Raw genomic sequence first — 14290 nt, 5'->3', positions numbered from 1 at the left:
ACCAAGAACAGTTTCAGAATACAGGAATTACTGGAACTGGCAGTTAGCTAAAAAGTCAAAGTTTACCAGTGGCCCACCAATGGATATTTAGGATGGGAGGGAAGAAGGACTTTAAAAAGCACTTTGAAGGGAAATTGTGTAGTATTTTGAGTGGTCAGGTTACAAATACTGTCTTGCAACTGGAAAGGACAGGAAAGAGTAAGCGTTCTTAAACTGTAAAACATGTCATTGCTACAAAAATCCTAAGATCTAATTAGGAAAAAAAAATCTATGTTTCTTATTCCATTCATTTTGTATTTCAGCTTGGAGAACTTTCCCTTCACCATAACAGCGTGGCCAAACCACTTTACCATGTCACTGTTAGTGCCTTCTGTGGGGAAAGGCCATTTATGTCCTCTGTGGCAATGAGTTAACAATGATCCACCACCTGATGCAATCAGCCTGCTCTCCACACATGGCAAACCAAGCTTGAACTGTGAAATTGCATCCTATAAAATTGTAGATGTCCCTGCAGAATAACACTTCATTGAAAGTTTGCAGCATTTTTTGCTGACTTGGAGTATGTTTGTGTATTTTCCCCTCTAGAACAATTTTCATAGAGTTATTTTTTTCCCTCAAAGCCCACTTTAGAAAATATAAATGGCAATTATGTAAAACACATGAGGCTAGTGCTGAATTCCTCTTTTTGGTAGCTTTCTGTAGAAAGGCGTTGTAGGAGAGGTCAAATTGCATCTTGAAAATAAAAGAGAGCACCTCTCTCCAAAATCAGTTTCACTAAAGACATCCCACAATGCAAATTAAATTTCATTCATTTCTCTTAATACTTCCATTTGCTAGAAAGGATTAAGCCATAAAAGATGAATAAGTAAATCTAATGGATCCTTATGGCTAAAAGGGGAAGGTCCAGCCACTTCACAGAACCAATTATGGAATGGGTCAGGATACAAGGTACCACTGGAGGTCATCTAGTGCAATCTTCTTGCTCACGCAGAGGCATCCTAGAGCACAGGGATTGGATATCCAATTGGCACAGGATTGCATCTGGATGGTTCTTTACTGTCTCCAGTGAGGGAGACTCCACAACCTCTCAGGGCAATCTGTTCAGTGCTTGGTCACCCATACAATAAAGCTCTTCCACATGTTCAGGTGCAACTCTCTGTGTCTTATTTCTGCCTATTTCTTCTTGTCTTACTGCTCAGGACTGCTGATAAAAGCCTGCCTCCATCCTCCTCACACCCTCCCTTCAGATATACATCTTTTGTACATTCATCCATTCACTTCATCCATGCATCTCCACTCCAGCACCAGCTCTGGTGTTTGTCAGACTCCTATGTAAAGTAGCTCTCTAATGTGGCAAAAACAATTTTTTTTTTTTTTCCTTCTTGGTTAATACATTGAATTGTCCCAAAAGAGGGTCTAGTGAGCGTCAGAGCCAAATCAGAAACAAGGAGACCCTTTTTGAAGGACCTTTCCAGTGGGTTGTGAATTTTTGAGCAGCTCATCTCATGCAATTTTACCTTGAGAACAGCACAAGCAGTGGTCTTCCTGTCAAGGCACAGACAATACTATGTTCTTTAACTTGAAATTCCCTGCCTTTAACTTCTGCTTGGAAAAAACAATTTAAAAATCCTTCTTCCTGATCAATGCAGCAGGTTTTCCATGCAGTTATCTAGCTTCCATGAGGTGAAAAAGATATCACAGCCAGGCCACTCATACCTACTATTGTAACTAATGTCCAGATGTAGATTTGTTGCTTTTGATACTAAAGTTCTCCCACTTTCAATAATGCATCATATTTTTAAAAGAATGGATCATCAGGCCTTGCAGGATATCTAGAAAAATTATACTCTTTCAGGTATGTTTTATTTTACTCTTGATAGATGCTGAACTTGAAGCTTTCATCTGGAATTATTATATAGATCAGTCCTGATCTTGCAGTAAATTCCCTGTTGTCCGCTCAGCTTTTAGCAATCCCAAATCAAAACTGAATATGATTGTCTCATCCTACTCTTCCAATAGTTTTACAGAAGTACTGGGGATTCCAGCACTGAAGCATGTGGTTTTGAAGGCATGGTGCAAAGCAGAAACAGCAGTAGAAATAATGACAATCAGAAGTGTTGTAAGCCGCTCTAACACTATGCCCATTTCTTTCTTTTTGAACCATAATCTGAGGCTTGTCTTATGTCTGCAGGGAAGCTTCAATTTCTGACAGCTTGTAGTGATGCTGAGAAATACAGTGAAGAAAGCCATTCATCCAGTGACAAAGTATTCACACACACAAAAGTGCTATTGAAGTTAATGAAGCTGCTATAGTTTCCAAAAGAGGCTACAGCTTGGAGGTCTCAGTCTGCAAGATCTCCATACATACCCCTCTGGCACCTTCCACAAAGATTTTGCCAGCAGATACTACAGCTCTGTGCAGCACTGGATCTCATCTGTGAAGCAGTCTGGGCTGCAGGGAAAGACCTCTGTCCTTCTTTGTATGTACCCCAATATAAACTACACAGTATTTTGTCCATGCATTTGCAGCTGTTTCAAATGTCCAAATAACCTGATTTGTTGCCCTTGTTTTTATTCTCTCATTTCTCAAAGTAATTCAGCTACCAGAGAAGCAAAATTAAAATACTTACAAACGACAGTTCTTCTCATACTTGGAACAGATTCTACCTATGTAAAAAACAAGATGGAATCAATGTTCTGGTTGCCTAAAGGGGATGTTAAAAATCCAGTCCCTAATTCTAATTCTCTATTCTTATGTAAACCATCAGAGTATATCTCTGAGGTAAAAGGTAAAGCCATCTACTTTTCTCTGGAGCCTTGCTCATATTGTCTTGCTTATTAACCCCCTTGGGATGAGCTGACTATAATACCTATCCAACTTTGTAGTATCTTTATTTAAACCTGAAAATTCTGCTGTAGTGACAGTGAAGAATAAGCATGAAGCTCCAGAAATATTTGTCCTACATAGATTTTGGAACTTAAAATATCCAGGCATGAGGAAATACTCCCTGTAATGTTTGCCATAATATAATTCTTTGAAATACAGGGGAACAAGAGAGAATTTCCAGGATTTTCTGGACTTAAGTCATAAATAAAACAGACTGCATGTATTTGGCAGGAAGCCTCCTTTATGAGGTAAAATTAATCCCCATACAGAGCATCAACATCAGCCTGAGCAACACTGATGTACCAGTTAAATCCTATTTCAAGAGTTTTTTTAGGACTTCAGAGGGTTTTGTTTTGGTCTCTTCGAGTTGGAGAGATTTTCATCCTCAGTGATGTCTTTTTTACCCTAAGGTTAATTAGATCCAAGCTCTGGTTTGTTTTGTTTTTCTGAGTTGAAAGGTAATTTTCACTTCTTTTCATCTCATTGTAATGTTAAGGTATTCATCTGAAATTTGAATTGTAAAGAAAACCATGAAAAATCATGGGACTTGTAACAGTTTTATGTATTTTGGCAATACTGAGAGCAGATTGCTGCCAATAAACGGTTTGAGATAAATAGGAATTAATTGGAGTCATGTGGGTTTAAGCTGATGTTGAGGGGAAAAAAAGGACAGATATTAAACACAATTCAGACAGATATTCTTCATAAGAAGGTGCTTCAAATATGGAATTTGCCATATGTTCCATGTATGTCAACGTTTCATCGTGATCTACAGCACAAACAGCTAATGATGTGGACCAACAAAAGAAAGAGAGATTCTGCATACTTGAGGAGATCAGTGGCATTTCAGTGAGCAAATTTGCTGAGAATAAAGCAGAAATTATGTTTATACAGTGTCACTACTTAAATGGGCTGATTGCTATAATATTCTACTATACTAACCAAGTTAAGTCACAATGGCTACCACAGGCGTTAGAGTCTTGTTCAGACACTTAAGGTCTGAAAGGATACCTGTCTTTAGCAAAACAGATTATTTAGTAAAATTGATTACTGTCTTTAGACAGCTGAGGGTAAGTGTCTTGGTGGTTTCATGGTTTAGGTCCATACAGGCCTACAAAAACCTACATAACCTCCAGCCACTGGACATCTTATTGATATCAACAATCCTAAAAAAAAAAATCTAAGAAAGGATAATTGAAGCATAGATACACATTAAAGTTATGACTGCACAAGTTACCTCCCACCAACTGAGCAGTGGTTGCATGGTCAGCTCAAAGTAAGGAGCTAAGGAATTTATTACTTCACAGATGAGCAGACTCAGAGCATGTGCCTAAATTCTACCATCAGTTTGCACAATTAAATTGACGACTGACAAGTTGCTAAGCTACCATAGCAAATTCATATGTGTGACCTTTGATTTTTACTAATGTAAAGCTATGTTTACTATGTTTACTAGTGTAGACTATGATTTTGTCAAAACACAGTGATATGTTGGTATGAGTGGGACCTAGCCTTAAAGAGAAAGACTTTCTTCCTAAAAGGCTTTCAACTAGTGGATGCACACTTGGGGCTTGTAAGTAAAATTTCATTCTAAGACAAATTTCAGACTTTTCCAGAACTGGAAAAAAGGTCCCTATGAGGGGAAGAGATCACTGTTACTTAAACTTACATCTTATTTTATTAAAGTCAGTATTACAACCAGTTTGCAACTAAGCCCTCTTACCAAATGAATACCAGATTGCATTTTTCAGGGCTTTATAAACAATGATTCGTTCACATGCAGAAAGCATGCATTACTAACTCACCTACAGAAGCAGAGTTCATTCCCTAGGACAGTCAAATGAACAGCTTCCATCAACACAGTGTTTGTTTTTAAAAGACAGGGAATGCAAGATGATATTGTTTGGAGATCAAGAGGAAAAACATGCAATAGATATGCTACTGTATATTTCTTAATTTTCTTATTGAATGTTTATTTTCAAACATGATTGGTGTCGAATCGACCTGGAACATTTTAACTGAATAAAGCTCCCTGATCTCATAACAGAATTTCTTTCAGATAAGGACAACAATAATTAACAATTAGGACAGGAGATTTGACTCGACAACTTCTTCCCTACAGCAAAATCTATTACTAATAATGTTAGGCAGCAATAATTTACAATCTTTTATTTATACCATAGTGCCATGGTGTTCTGGCAGAGAGGACACTATTTCCAACACAAGTATCTTTCAAGTGCTGGAAAGCTGAATTTAAGGCAGTGTTCCAAAATGTTTTCATTCCACCTAAAACTATGCATCTGATATTTTCCAAAGAGAAAACTGGTCCTATTTTTGGATAAAATCCCATTTTGGATTTGTGGATAGGTGGGTGGGTCAGTGTGGATGTGTGTGTAAAAGACAATTTAACCTTGTCTTCAAAGGGAGAAAATTTAAAAGTCTTCAGTTTTGCCTGCACCAGGTGCATTGCTAGAATATGATGGTTGATAGAGTCTCCCTTTTTCTGGGTGTATAGAAAGCAGCAAGATAAAAGGTGGTGAGCTAGTTCAGCTACACTGCTTAGAGTTTATAGTTCAAACTGCCTACCCTGTTTAAAGACCCACTGTCATGTGCTTTGTGAGATTCTGGAAAGTGTATGCTAGGTTGAATTAATCAACATTGACTTTAACACTGCATAAGGACAAAGCCAAAGTGTCTTTAAAAGCCAGTGTGATTGTGAGTGTAATAATGGCTCAGAAGAATTCTGCACCGTAGACTAGTAATTGGATAACCCTCACAATAGTGATGGAGCTAGAATTGAAGATAAGGTGAACAGTTTTAAAGGAAGAAAAGGATAAATTCGTAAAACCATCTAACTCACCAAAGCTAATTCTAAATCCCACTCAGCTGCTGCTTAACCTCGGAGATGCTTCATCCTGGAGATGTGCTTTGCAGAGGTATCTAAACTAGTTCCTAATACCTAGGTGATTAAGGAATTGCCTCAGGAGGGGAGCAATAAGCCTCATCGGAGGAGATCTCCTGCTAGTGCCTGGTGCTGACGACAGTATTCTGAGAGGAGAAAGAGATTTACTCCAGTCTTCTTAAGGAAGAAACAAAGCTGGACATCCTGTATCCTAGGGAAGTATTGTATTCCCTGGAACATTAGACAAAGACAAAATCTGTCCCACGCCTTACATTGCATCAGTTTGGGACACAGGTCTCAGCAAACCCATTTGGAAGAACTAAGCACCACTTTCTCCAAAGGTGCAGCAGGGAGAGTAGCACTTTCCTAAGCTTTTCCTCAGAGATATATTTAAGAGGTCAGACTTTTAGCCTGTGTGAACCCTGCCCACAACCAAGTCTCTAGGGGCCAGGTCATTCATGGCATGAAGGCACAACCTGGGCTGTAGCATCACAGTGAAGTCACAGTGGCTTCCAGATGATGCCTAAGTAATTTTGTCAATCTAACTCAAAGTCCACAAATTGGCAGAATAGGAATGTGATGTAGAAATTAAATAAAAAGGTGTTGTAAAATAGGAGAGGGAAACTGGGGAAGAAAAAGGCTCTACCAAGGTCATTTCCCCATTTTAAAATTGTAGTTTGGGCATGACTTTTGCGGCATGGAAGAGTTTACAGGCAGATAAGTTATATTATATTTGTTGTGCTTTCTTAGTTTAAAATTGGTACAATTGAAAAAGAAAGGAGGAATCACTGTGACAAGCTGAAGACAAAAAAAGTAACTCTTCATTTTGAATAGACAAAAATAAGTAAGAGATAGGTTTAATTGTTAAATAAAGGAGCAATGTGTAAGCAGAACACTCAGGTTTGCAAAATTCTAGGTATTAACGAAGAACAGCAAAAGGCTTGGCCATAGAAAAACACAGTTCTGAGACAATCTGTTTCATCTATCCCCCAGCTGCACCTTAAAATTCTCTATTTCAATGTAACCTCCCAACTTCCTCTTACAGCAGGAAAGTGGCTTCTCCTCTACCTGCTGCCACACAGCTTCTTAAAGTATTTGAAATCCATCTCATTGTGAACTTGTCCTTGTTGTATGGCTGTTGGACAGATATTGCATGCCAGTTTGCTGCTCCCAGCTGGGTGGTGATATGGGACCTTGGATAGGCCACTTCTTCTCTTTGTCTGTCATCTATAAAATGAAGATTATGAAAGTCTTCCTGTTGAATAGACAAGGCAAGAGTAGCGATATTATTACTCAAACTAATTATCACAGTGATTTCTTGACATACTGTTTGCTTTCTGAACCTTCCTTCAAATATTTAAACTCCTCTGGATTGCTCAGTTTGAAATCTTAAACAAACCATAGGAATAAATCTACTTGCACATATATTGTAAGAAGGACATTCCAACGATCCTGAAGTTTTATTATTCCACCTGAAGGAGTGGCACCATTTCCTGCATAGGTGCATGGAAGTGATGGAATTTGTCCACTGAAGGCACACTTTTTTAACCTGGTCTTCTACTCCAATGAGATGACAGACAGCAAAGTAATGGAAATGGTTATAGATGTGGTTGTATATGAACATCCATAACTGAGGGGAATGTATCACTTTGTCTCTTCTGGTATCATTAATGCAGAAGAGCATTTTGCAGAGACAGGCCTAAGCATATGATATTGTTTCCCAGAGGAAGCTCAAAGCTTGTTAACTGAAATCCAGAGAAGTATGAAAAAAACTCTATTAGAGACTGACACACCAGCAATAGACTGGAGTAAATCTTGTTTGTGATAGGTGCCTTACAGCTGTGGATGACAGTGCCATAGGGGCAGAGTGAGCTATTGTCATTGTAAGCTATTTAGCTGAGCTAAACCGCAGAGCAGGACACAGGCTCAGATGAATCAGGGGACTGAAAAGTGCAAAGACTCTTCATGTGAAATGGGAATATGTGCCACACAAGCCAATGCTGGTAGGGGGTCTCTCTCTGGGGACAAGGCTTGAACTAGATAGATTAAATCAACTAAAAGCTATGACTACAATTTACATTCTCTGTTTTGTATTGCACTGTGGTACTAGTAACAATAGCACACAGAGACTTGACACAAAAACAATCCTTTCTTTTGCTGAGGCTTGTCTACACAGAGAAATTCAGTAGTATCTTTATATCAGCATAACTCCCCATGTGGACACTCTTCCTTCAGAATAATTCCAGGATAATTACAATTATGCTGTATAATTATGCTGCATAATTATAACAGTGAATTTGCCTTCCTCTGTAGCTGAATCTACTTGAACCTTCAGAATTATGTTTCTGTCTTTGCTGTTTACAGCCTTCTCAAACTTATGAGTTTTATGCTATGCATTCCCAACCCACTAGCTGCTGTTTATCCAAAGTAAACATATTTGATTGCTCTAATTTGTTCTCAGATCAGTCCCTCGTACCGTTATCTGGCATACAGAGCATCACAGTATTTGGTAGGTCTCTCTTAACTTCAGAAACAGGACTTTGAAGCATAGCACATGTGCCCAGATGCTTTTAAGTGGCTGTAAATCTGATTTGTAGGATTTATAGAAGGAATTTCCTTCTTATTGTTGAGGAAAAAGAAATCCAGCTTGAGCAAACAAGTGGCAGATAAATTCTCCTTACAATTTCTCAAGGTTTAAACCATCCTCTTCACACATCCAGCTCTGCTGCAGTTAGATGAGGAAGCAGAGGCCACATCAAATGAGGTGTTTTAACCTTGTGAGCTACTCTAGAAGATAAAAGCATCCATCACTGCTCCACATTAACATTCTTGTCCTCATCAGCAAACACCAGCTTCAGTGGGAGAGAAAGATGGGTAATCTGGTTTGGGTGGCAGTACAAAGTCACCAGCATTTTCGATCTTGTTTTCTTAGCAGTCTGAGAAGCAAGGTATACTGTTACCCAGGTCACCAGTCCAGCATTTAGGGAATGCTTCTCTACCACCCTGTTTGGAATTGTGGCATGACTCTGAGGAACTCTTCACTGATATTAAATGCTGCCTCTAAACAGCTTGCAAATTATTTACTGTACAGGATATTTATACCAAATTTACCTCCTGTTCCTAAAACAGATTGTCAATGATATCTGTAATACCAATAGTATTAATGTTAATAATACCAAACAGAGCTAATAAACTGTTATTTATCATTTGCTTGGCCTTGATGTTTTAAAGCATTTCTGGAGCACTTCTTGTGATCCCTGGCAGTCTAGTAGCTGCAGGGGTGGCCTGTTCACAACCAGGGAAACACAGGTTCTCCCTGGACTAGAGTGAAACAGGCTGTTAGGTGCACATCAAAGCTACTGCAGTAGCTACTGGAGTTCAAGGCAAGAAGTATAGAAAATTATTCAGTTTTGCTAATGGCAGAAGTTTAGGACCTTAATAAGTGATAAGGAGTAGACCTTATTTATAAAGGTCTACATAAAATAATTTGTATTTCAACTTCAAACTCTTGCTCAGTTTCATTTTGCATTCACAAATGTAGTGCTGAATTACTTTTTTGTCTCCCCTCCAGCCACTTTGTTTTCTATCCAAGTGGAGGAAAACTTATTTCTTCTCTTGATTACAAGGAGCATACTAAAGATACTTTTTGCTGGTGCAGCCAGAGGTTGAACTATGTCAGTTGGGAAAGATCATGATAGGGCAAGTCACAAGGGAGTTCTGCTGTGTCCCTAATTAGCTGAGCTACCCAAATAATGTAGAAGGTCATCAGAAGCCATTTTCACTCTGTTTCTCAGATAGGGAGAGAGGTTGTCCTCATCTGAGTACTCTGATCTCATTTTAAAGAAAACAGAAGGAAAGGAAGATTTTTATCCATTCTGATAATTTATCAAATGCAGCAGTGCAGCCGTTTATATCAGAAGTTGAAGAAATGCCTTTGTTTCTCTTTCACAAATTTTCCATGACACTCTCAGGAGAAGAGAACTATTTTATTCTGTAGGGTGCAACCCTCACATGGGAACACAACAGCAACAGAAAAAGGTTAGCTGATTATTTGGCAGCAGGTTAGGTCTCTTGATTCACTTATTTAACTTTAGCATTCTTCTAGATTTTTCCAGTTGCAGGAATAAAACTTGGAAATTATAGAAACTGCTACTTCAAGTGTGAGCACAGATCATATAGACGTTTTACAGTCTCAAGCATTTGAATTATATGTAAAAGATATCAGTATCCTCTTGTATTCAAATGCCTACTCTTGGAATTGGCATGGATGCAAAGACCATTTATATTAGCATTGCTCAACTGAGATATCACTGTGCTTGGAGTTGTACAGTAGAAAAAGGGTAACACTGGATCAGAGATGTTAGGTGGATGATGCTCTCTCTGGTTCACAGGGTGCTTTGGCTGATACTGTCCCTCAGATGAGATTGCAGAGCAGTCTCTGCAGGCACAACGTGGTCCAGGCACAGGCAGAATTCACATGGGAACAAAAGAAAGATGGTTTTTTACACATTGTAAAACGGAACAGAAAGAAACAGGGGGAAAGTCCGTGCTTCCATCAAACATGCTTGTGGATTTCAATTGGTGAGAATATAGTTAAAGAAAAAATATTCATATTGTTTATGTAAAAAAAATACTAGAATTTTTTAAAGGTTCATGTTAGGATAATACAACAAGGGTAGCCAAAAACCTATTTTTGCTTTAACAAGCATCTATGTACCACATACAGAGGAGTTCACTAAGAACTTCACTTCTAATTGGACTCAGTAAAGGAGCTTTGTTCAATTAGCCTCAAGGGTCTGTTAACACAAAAATCCACTAATATTAGAAAAATTATATGTATGAAAAGCTAGTTGTGATCACGTCACCAACTTTTTCATGAACTGAGTTGTGTTGAAGAAATAAGATAATAAAAAGTGCCAAGTGGGACTAAATAATTAAATTTTAAATAAACCATAATTTTCAGTTGTGTTGTAACTCTAATAGTTGAAGGAAAACATTGAGAAGCAGGAAAGCATACGTTAATACAGGAATTTAAGGATAATAGCAGAAAGCACTAATACTGATTAGGATGATTATGATGATTATAACCTCCTGTATATAACATCATAATGAAAATGATCCAGCCTAGTATGCTCTCAGAAGTTATGCATTTAGTTAGGCACTAGGAAAAATCTTTTCATGCTCGGATGGTTTATGCAGTTACAGTAGAACTTATAAAGAAATAAGGAAAGGAGTAAGGTAAGATGATGGGAACAATGATGCTTTATTCAGAGAAAAGGTTTCCTCATTCAAAAAGATCCTCCATCCCCATCAAATAGGTACACAGGAAAGTAAAATATAAACTGAGGGGAGAGGAAAATATATTGATATAAATCATTCAGAGGTAACACTGGGAAGCATGGTGACTTCAGTTGCAGTCAATATTGAGATTTATTGATCTAAGAGATAAATATTGACCAAGGTGATGCCAAAGTCAATATTTAACTTCAGGGATCATAAATCTTAATAGCGACTGTAAAGAGTAGTCAGTATCATCTATGTTTGATATATATTTTATTGCCTTTTACAAGGATATAAAACGTTTCTTAAGAGAGAAGCTGTTTCGCTCACTTCAGAAAATCTTTGCCTTGCTAGAGCAATCCAAATGTACATGCTTTTCTTTTCAAAGATTATCTATTGATTGGTGTGGCCTCAAAATTGTGAGAATCATTTGCATGATGAATAAATTGCCTATTAAACAAAAAAAACATCCAAAAAATGAACAAACAAAAAACAACCCCAAACAGTTGGCAGCAGCATATTTTGAGATTTAAGTTACCTGTGAAATGCTATCATACATGCAACACCTTGCTAGATAAAGCTATTTAACAATTTAGGAGAAAATCAGCAATAATTTATGTAAACTATCTGCAATTCCCCATAGGTTTCTTAATTTTTTACTGCTGCACCTCAACACATCAACTGGATACATAAAATGTTCATGTACATAACAGTTCCTATTATATTTAGATATTATTATAGTATACACTCCACTGTGCTCTCGTATATATTGTATTTTTCTGATTCTGTTAATAAAATTTCTATCAGATCTGCTACTAATATGTGAAGCATTCTTTAACCCATTGTCTAGGGTTCACAGTATTAAATAGAAAGATCTTTTTCTCACTTGCTGTCTCCTTCCTCTTTGCTGAAGTCAAAGAGATGACACTGACAACCACAGCTAAGGTAAATGCAAGTTTAAATATACTCATGAGGTAGCAAATGATAATTTAGTTACCAATCTCAGAACAATCCTAACCATCCTAGTGTTCTCCCTAATGTTCAGGGATTTCTCTTATTACATTAGAAGATATTGCTTTTCAAAATTCACTGCATATTTGACATCCTCTTTTCTGACATATGAAAAACCATATTTATATTAAAGGATTACTTGGACACTACCACAGTGAGTGAGTCCAACTCTCCTGAAGACCAAGTTTTTTAGACCAGTTAATATGATCTAACAAAGTGCAAGGGAATGTTTCGACACCATATTGTGGTTTTGATTTTATGTTATTTTATGTAATAAAGCTTTAATTCTATGAAAAGAAGGCTTTATGACTTTAAGGAGCAAGACAGTTAACCTCAAATGGTTTATTCATGTCAGCACAGTCCAAAGATGTAATTAGTTGTAATGTCCTTCCACTCAGAGTCAGGGGTTTAAAGAGGGAAGAGACACCAATGGCATTGCACAGTTCCTGCTACTCGCTCCCCAGGGGGCTGGGCTGTCTAATTTTACATCTCAGAGTACTATCAGACAATGGCCTTCCTTTCAAACAGTGGCAGTACATAACCAGGACAACTTAGAGGGAGACTTTTCATGCCTGAGAAACAGTGAACTAGACCAATGCTGAGTTTAGTGCTTACATTTTAGCAGTGCCGCATTTTAGACACTTATTAGCAGGCGCTTGTTAGAAGTAATAGATATTTGGCAGTTTTAGTCTGATCACTCACATCATTTAAATTTTGACTGTCAGAAGAAAACAGTCAGTTGTCTGGAAAGGGATTCCCTTGTCAGGCTGTTTCTCATGACTTTCCTGGTCTTCAGAACTCTGCAATTAAGTGATTGAGTTTCATTGATATAATTTATCTTGTTTTAGGAAGTGGCAAGGCTAGAAAATATGGTAATTAGCTAACACAGTAAAAAACCATACCCACTTCCCCCATTACCAGTGCTATCGACTTAACAAACACTGATACTGGAAGCACTCACAAAGTTTACACTTGCCTGAGGGAGTATCTTTCAAACCTTACTATAAGGGTAAGTCAAGTATTTTGCTCATTTTAAGTATCTGCAATTGTAAGCTGTGGTGATAATACTGGGAAAGAATGCAGTTTACAAAAGAGACGACTCTAGACGTGATAACACCCTGAGATAACATTTTAAGAGAAGCAAACTGGGGGGAGGGGGTCCTTTATCTGTTACATCACAGCAATCTGTCTTTTGAAATGCTCTGTAGGTAGCTGTATTTGCAAACTGTAACTTGTGATGACTCCAGTGACAAAGGGAGGGAGAGTCATCCCAGTGTGTGTGGAGGGGGGAGGGAAGAATCACTCCATAGTTTGTGTTTCCACTACGTGCAGTCATCATCTGGCATTTGGCTTGGGTGTAATAACTTGGTGTGTCTTTGTTCCCCCATACAGGATGAAGGCTCTAATCAGTTTTGTCAGAACGCTTGCTCAGTTAATCTCCTAGCAATGTGTGATGAATAATCTGCCTATTGACTGTCTCAGCAGTTGGTGGGTTCTCCACCCTCACCCCATGGTGAGACGCATCTCGTTTCTGCTGGCTGCTCATTTTCCTTTAAAAAAGAGGAGCACTGTCTCTGTTCCCAGCCCCCAATAGGCACATCCCACCCATCCCAACCCTTTTAGCCTCACAGCTCTCTTCTCCCCTTCCCTTCTGGAATCTGGAAAATGCTGCCCACCCCCTCTGGGTTTTGTCCTTGGATAACTACCTTCATGCCAGTCACCTTGAGCTCTCATACCACAGAGTGTTCCCTCGCTGCTGAGCTTAGGATCTTTATTTTCATACCAAGAAAAACAGATTTAGGGTGAACAGGAAAGTTTTGGCAACAACTGTCATCACATTATCAACACAGTGTTAGTGATGAATAGCTCTGGAGGAAAGAAAATACCACAGAAAGCTCTACTTCACTGGGACAAAAATACAAGGGAGGATCTGAGAGCTTCCTTCATCATTGACTCAGAAGAAGAAAAATAAGAAAAAACTCTAATCAAAATATTAAATCTCAATTGCCTGCAACTGTGAATTGACTTAACAAGAAAAATCCAGGCCTCCAGAATGCATGTGACTGCACAAAACTGTCTGCCTGTGCCAACCCTTTGCAGTGCAGAAAACTGCAGGGAAGTTTTTTGTAGCAACCGTGATTTTAACATGGTTGGTAAAAATAAAGCATAACAAAACATCCATGTAAGGTAAAGGCTTTCAGCTCCTGTGT

This window comes from Catharus ustulatus, chromosome 3, assembly GCF_009819885.2.
Source record: "Catharus ustulatus isolate bCatUst1 chromosome 3, bCatUst1.pri.v2, whole genome shotgun sequence".
Lineage (NCBI taxonomy): Eukaryota > Metazoa > Chordata > Aves > Passeriformes > Turdidae > Catharus > Catharus ustulatus.
This window is presented reverse-complemented; position numbering follows the sequence as displayed.